Genomic DNA, 7368 nt, shown 5'->3' with positions numbered 1-7368 from the left:
TTTATCGATCCACGTGATTGTTACCCTTTCTAAAACTTTAAATTTCACACTTGGGGGCAACAATAGATTCTCAAATTATTGCAAAGATTTGTAACACCAAAAACTGCATTTTCGGCATAGTTTTGAGGGGCATCTTACTTCAATAGTATAAAGTTGACACCTTATAAACACCTCTCCCCTTGAACAAACCAATTAAGGGCACCTCCAAAATTTATCATGTAATTTTTGTGTAAAAAGTTCTCAAATATCTGAAAATCTATTTTTATATTTAATTATAAAATTTTAAACTCCAAAAATAGTTAAAATCAAGTAGATCTAAAACATATGAAAATCTTGAAAATGGACGTTCTAGATAATGTGTTGCAAGATGCACTACTTCTAGAATTCTTTCTTTTTTTCATATTCGTACATCTTTGTATCAATATGATCAATTATAGGGTTTTTCAACCTTAAAACAACATTTTTCGATGGATTTTCGACGTGCATCTTTAATTCTACATTTTACAAACTTTTTCTTTGTTAAAATTGGATTGTGGAAAAAGAGAAAAATATTGTTTGTATTTTTTAAAAAAATGAATTTCTAGATTCACGGTCATCATCATAATTGAAATTAATAAATCCTCAAGTTCTAAAATCCATTTTTAAGATGGATTTTGTGGGGGCACACTCACAAAACACCTTTCCCTTATACAAACGTTCCGACTTGTTTGGAAATATGTGGACAAAATATTGCGCGTTCCAACTTGTTTGGAAATATGTGGACAAAATATTGCGACTGCATACCGTGTTTCTTTGGAAGCATATTGTACCCTTACTCCCTTGATTAGTAGATTTAACTTGGGAAGATTTCTTTTGATTTGAAATTTTAGGAACCACCTAAAAATAACTACATGATTATATCGAGAAAAAAAAATTGAATTTTGAGTTTTTTAATGCCTAAATCTCACCTTTCAAAAATTACATGGTTTCTATTCAATCTTAATTAATTTTTTCTTCAAACCCATAGAGGAAAAAAAAATCGGAAAATTATAGATACCCCTGGACCATAGTTTTCTACGCATGCCTCCACCCAATATATTTCAAACCACACTACTAACTTTTATATATTTATTTTTGCATCCACCCCCTCAAATAAGAAAGGTACTTTTTTAGAGCGAAATAACCCTATGTACAAGCCCACATTCTTTCCCATCCTTCACTGTCCCTCAAGGCTTTCACATTTTATAGAGTTTATGTCCTTAAAAACTTGAAAGTTTAGATTATTTAAAATTTGCGATAGTTTCTTCCTTTGAAAAAATTGAGAATATTTCTCTTTCTAAAACTTATTTAACATAATTTCTCTTGATAAAAATTTGAGATAATTTCTTTCAATAAAGTTTCAAATTTTAAGTTTTTAGAGAAAGAAACTACCTTATACATAGGTGGTTATTTTCGTCCTAAAAAAATTATTTTCTTACTCATGGGGTGAATGCAAAAGTGAAGAGTATTGGGGTGGGGAATACCTAGATTGGGGATATTTATAATTTTTAAAATACCAAAAAGAATTTAAATAAATAAAATAACCAAATTCCCTTAAAATTTTGCAAATTTGAATGTCATTTTGGTTTTTTTTATTTATCATAATTATATTTGTTCTATTGTTTACAAATATACTACAGTGAGAAGTATAGATGCTCAAAATTTAAGTTTAATCAAATGTATAAAAATAATAAAAATTAAAATGCAATATTCACTATAAAAAAAGAAGAACTTAAGTATAAAGTATAAAACATGTTGGATTATTTTGAAAATTCGATATAAACAAGGATTTTTTTTAAATTTCCATTTTTTTTCGTATTATTGGAAGGAGGGGCTGGTGTCCATTGGTAAGGTCGCCTATAAAACTGCCGTCGTTTGTTTGATAAGATCGTGTACAAAAAAGTCGTCTCTTTTGAGAAATTTAGTCTGCTTCACGGCTTCACCTACGCATTGTACGCGGTTTGCCTTGGTACTTGTTTGAATGGGCTTGTTATGAGAAACTCTGCATAATATTAGGGCATGGTTGGATGCGGTTTGCCTCGGTACTTGTTTGAATGTTAGTTAATATTATCATAAGTGGACCACCTTATTAGAAACTCTTCATAATATTAGGGCATGGTTGGATGAAATTTAATTTTATCCGTAGTACATTATTTAATTTAAATTTAATATACTATGCGGAATATTGTGATGTTGGTTGTTTGATAAGTACTTTGCATTATGTATATTATTATTACATATATTATTTAATTATTTAACTTTTCTTATGGCTTCTAGTTATTGTAACTATGTCTTGCTAAAAACAAATGATTTTTGGCACAACCAATTTATTTTGAAAAAAATAAAAACAGCTTTTTCGATAAACTTGTATGTAAAACTGTCTCCAAATTTATCTCATATGGTGGACACTACCAAACAACATGTAATTTATTATCGAGACTAATTTTATCAAAATGATAAATTACCAATGTAAATATGCACATCCAAATAGGCCCTTAATTTGTTAGTTGTTGGTACACGCATAGTATTGTATAGAATATTGTTTAATTATTTAACTTTTTATACGCTTTTCAGCTAATTTTAGTTTATATATGGTTGAAAACAAGTGATTTTATGCAAAATATTTTGAATAAAGTAAAACTAGCTTCTTTAAAAGATAAAAATTATAAAATTATGCAGAAATTCGTTATACTTTACGTTATTACGGGTCTACCAAATACTTTCCGTTATTACATTTGTGTCCGCTTTTTATCTTCCATAATGCCTTTTTTTTTAAAATACAACTTTGCCCTTTTTCGGATGTTCAACATCCGAATATGCGTGTTTTTTGGATGTTGAACATCCGAAATGAGCGCAAGTTAACACATTCAATTTGTTATTTTCGGATGTTCAACAACTGAGTTTTTGGTATTTTCGGATGTTGAACATCCAAAAATAGCGATCTTTCATTCAAACCCTCGCGATGGTCTCGGCTCCCTCTCAAAACCTCCATACTGTCTCGACTCCCTATCAAAACCTCCCTACTGTCTCTCATCCCTCTCCCTTGACTCAGCTCATCCCTCTTCCCTATTATCATGCTCTCTCTCAAACGATAATCAGTTTCGAAGTCTCATTACCTTCAACCTTCTTCATCTTAATCAACAAGGTAAGGTTTTGTTTCTTTCACTTATTTTGTGGTTTTCCTTCTTTTCTTTTCTTTTTTCGCTAGGTTTTCCTTCTAATTTGATATTGGAAATAAATGTTGTACTCTGCATCTAATGGATTTTTATTCTCTCTGCATCTAATGGAAAAAACAAAATTCTCCTAACATGTAATGGCAAAAACAAAATTTATTTTAATTGATACATGGGTTTGTTTACTTGGTGTATAATTGCACAACAACATTCCATTCTCTGAAAAGAAAAGAAAAAAAAAGGCTATAGGTTTTCTTTGTTGTATTTTTGTGATTTTTTATCTTTACTATTGGGCTTTGCTCTGTAGAAAGGGTAAGGGGTTTTTTTTTTTTGTTATATTTTCTAGTTTGTTCTTGTATTATTGGTATTTTTTCTTTTAATTTGTCTGCTTCTTTTTTACTTTTTGTTGGGTATAGAAGCTCTATTTTATTCTGTAAAAAACTTGGGGATGGTTTTTTTGTTTTATTTTTTTTGGTTTTTTTTCCTAGTAATCCAATGAATACCCACTTTGTATGTTCTTTATGTTTTGGATTGGTCAATGAATAATGATCAAGTGGAGTTGGCCCTGGAATATTTAGAAAACTCCTTTTTTCATGTTCTATGGAGGCTCATAGTTATTTCAAAGAGTGGCCTGATGTTGGGTGTGAATTTCTTAATTGGTTATTCACTTTTTTTAATATAATATTGGTCTCTTTTAGTTGCATTTGATCAATTTATCAATTAAATCAATTTTATGAAATGTATGGTTGCCCAATTAGTGAAGAATTGTGTTGGTGAAATTTGTGCCTTTTTTTAATGCGTATTGCTCTTCTATAGCCCTATTATATGATTTTATTTAGTCATGTCCTTAGATTTTTCTTTTGAATATATGCAGTTGAACAATTAAAAATGGTTAGCTTGATATATGCAATTTGTAGGGTTAGAAATATGTATTAGTCCAGATTCTGAGATATAGTTTACCAATGGGTGGTTGTTTTTGGGTGGTTGGATATAATGAATTTTGGACAGAGCAAATCTTTAATTACCAATAATTAGAAAACCACTGGGCCAACTAGAGACTTTCCCAAGTTGGCCTGGACCAACTAGAGACTTTAATTCAATTTCAAGAAACAATCAATTTTTTCGTTTAATAATAATATGTCATTATTGTTTGTTCATTTGTTATCCAGTAAATATCTGTATATATACCCTTATGATTAACATGGTAACCATATGGATTTTAGTGAATATGAATCGTTTACATCCCAATGGATGATACCAGGAGGTCCTCAGGACCTTAGTTTGTTGCAACTCCTGAACATGCATCATATTTTATATGGGAAGGACATGTATATGCATATATTCATCTGTTCTTTCTATTAATTTGTTATTTTAAAAAAAAATGTACTCAGGTTCAAACATTTTATGAGAAGTACATGTATATGTATTGGGACTAATGTCTCTCGTCAGATAAGAATTTGATAGCGTCCAACCTAATGAGGTTAGTGTATAATTTGATATTGATTACTTTCAAATGTATTTAAGCGTTTGTAATTATTTTTATTGATTGATTGCACATCATATAACAGGTAATTTGGAATCCCTATTTCAAGCCTGATGAAGTCATTTAAAATGCTAGGCAGCAGGCATATCAAACTGCAATGTGTATTACAACACTGATATTTGACGATATTGCCGAGCCTTACATACCAGATCAAGTACGCCAACAATTTAGCGCTAAATAGGGCATTCCTAGGAATCCCTTGGTTGTTAGTAAGAGGGCTAGCAGACAAGGTGGACAGTGAGATTGACGAACTGTTAACGCAGACAAAATCGCTCACTGGTTGTCTCGCCATGACCGCATGATGCCTGAAATTGTAGAAGATACTGACAATGGGTTACCCTCAGAGGAGTACAAGGCTTGATACAACCTAATAGCTCATCCTCTAATACATAATGTCGTTAACCCACCCAACGACATATGCAACCTCATATCCAGGAAGAAGAAGATGTGGTTCCTGCTCATGAACCACAGTATATAATGAGACCTCGAGGTTATGAGGACAAGTTGGTATATTTATATTGACCCACAAATTCGTATAGTACTTTATTTACCTATTAGCTCTATGAAATTGTTTAAATATTGTGCAGGTTGGTGCAGTTCAGACATCTACAGTCATGTTAGCAGATGTACTTACACTTAGACAGAAGGGGTATCCTGAAATTTATAATCGCGTTAACAACGCGTTTGAAACATTGTCTTAATTTGTGCCTGTGGATATGGGTGACGTAGAAGCCAGGATGAAAATTTTGCAATGTCAATATAATGACGAAGGTGTACCTGACGAGGCCGGACATGATGGAGTGGGGGAAAGTAGTTGGGTTGTAGAAGAGCTAGCTCCATCCACACAACCTGTAGTTGAGGAACCCAGAAAATATAATACACAAAAGAAACAATATCAGCCTAAGAGAATGCGACCAGTGTAATGGGGTCTTGACCCGTATAATGTATTGGAACACTTGGTCGTTTTGACTGTTGAAATGTATTGTTGTTGAATGAATTTTGTATTGGTCATTACTACTTTCACTTAAGTCTTTCTTTCTACTTTCATTTAAGCCTTTACAAATTAATAGAGTTTATGGCTTGTTGCGTATTAAAATTGTTTAATAATTTGAGTTTCTGAAAATATCACTTAGAGGTGAAGACTGGCATGTGGTACATGTGTATTAAATTTGCGTATTAAAATTGTTTATAATTTGAGTTTTTCAATGTGCACATGTGGCATGAACATGACAGAAAAACTGAACTAGGGAAAGTTGAACATGTGACAGAAGTCATGTGAACTAAACTGAACTAGGGAAAGTTGAACATGTGATAGGAAAATTGAAAAGAAAAATTGAACATGTGACATAAATCACTTTCGGATGTTGAACATCTGAAAATTAGTTATTTTCAGATGTCCAACATTCGAAAATATGTGTCAAAATCTAGGAACTTCCTGGATTTTAGTAGTCAAATTTTTGGATATTGAACATCTGGAAATATGACATTTTAGGATGTGATGATTTCAGATGTTGAACATTCGAAAACTGGATGTTGAACATCCGAAAATATGACTGTCAAAATCCAGGAACTTCTTGAATTGTGAGAGTGATATTTTCGGATGTTGAACATCCAAAAGTGTCAAATTTTTTGATGTTCAACATTCGAAAATTTGACTGCTAAAATCCAGGAAGTTCTTGTATTTTGACAGTCATATTTTAGGATGTTGAACATCCGAAAATTTTGACTTTTTGGATGTCCAACATCCGAAAATTGTTTAGACATCAGATTGATCATCTAGACATCAAGATGCATGGACATGAGAAAAAAATGGACTTCAAGGTTTGAAAATTATTTAGACATCATATTGATTATATGGACATCATGATGCATGGACATGAGAAAAAAAAAGGACTTCAAGGTTTGGACATCAAGAATAATGCATTTTTTAGGCCTTTAATTTTATAAGTGAAGATGAAAATTTATTTTAAGGCTATCACAAAGATTTTCAATATTGAAATCATCTTTCTCGACACAAAGATTGGCAAACTCATAATAGTTTCAGAAGGGGCTCCAAATTCTATATTAGAAGGTTTATGACAACAAAGAATTCCAATTGCACTAACACAATTTTGACAACAAAAACAGAATATTCACTCCATTCTTTAATTCATGAAATTCATAATTCGTTATAAGAATACAATATTAACATCAACTAATTCACTCTATCGGTTCTCTGCATGTTCTCCTATTATGACCCTCTGCATCGCATCGTTTGCACTTCAAAGACCTGGTGATCGGATGTTCCGTCTCGGATATTCTTCGTTGCTTTTTTGGCCTATCGGGTGTAGTCTTTGGTGGCAACACTGTCCGATTGTAAATACCTGTCAACTCAATATCATCTGGGACATGAGCCAAGGGAGTTTCAAATGCCTTTTTAAAGTATTCCACTGTAAAATACTTAAGACAATACACAGTGGGATCCATATGCATACGGTTAATGGCCGCAATGGCATGGGCATACGGAATGCCATTGAGTTGTCATTTTCTACAACTGCACATCCAATGTGTTAAATTGTCATCGCACTTCTTCCCAAGATAATGGATCTCAAACTCCGTGTCCATATCAGATATAATTGTGTGCAAAAATCGAAC

General features: G+C 32.1%; 1 long non-coding RNA gene across 2 annotated transcripts; it reads left to right on the top strand.

The window, feature by feature from the left end:
- Positions 1-3014: 3014 nt before the first annotated feature.
- LOC110007017 (uncharacterized) lies at positions 3015-5745 on the top strand. Of its 2 annotated transcripts, XR_002280487.2 has the most exons (4): positions 3015-3163; positions 4583-4671; positions 4760-5241; positions 5322-5745. It is a non-coding gene; the product is annotated as an uncharacterized LOC110007017 (long non-coding RNA). The 2 variants fall into 2 exon arrangements; XR_016050668.1 differs by lacking the exon at positions 4583-4671.
- Positions 5746-7368: the final 1623 nt, after the last annotated feature.

The sequence above is a fragment of the Amborella trichopoda genome, chromosome 2, assembly GCF_054954075.1.
Source record: "Amborella trichopoda isolate Santa Cruz 75 chromosome 2, AtrichopodaSantaCruz75HAP2 v2.0, whole genome shotgun sequence".
NCBI classification, from domain to species: Eukaryota; Viridiplantae; Streptophyta; class Magnoliopsida; order Amborellales; family Amborellaceae; genus Amborella; species Amborella trichopoda.
The sequence above is the reverse complement of the archived record's forward strand: the minus strand, read 5'-3'. Positions and strand labels throughout refer to the sequence as shown.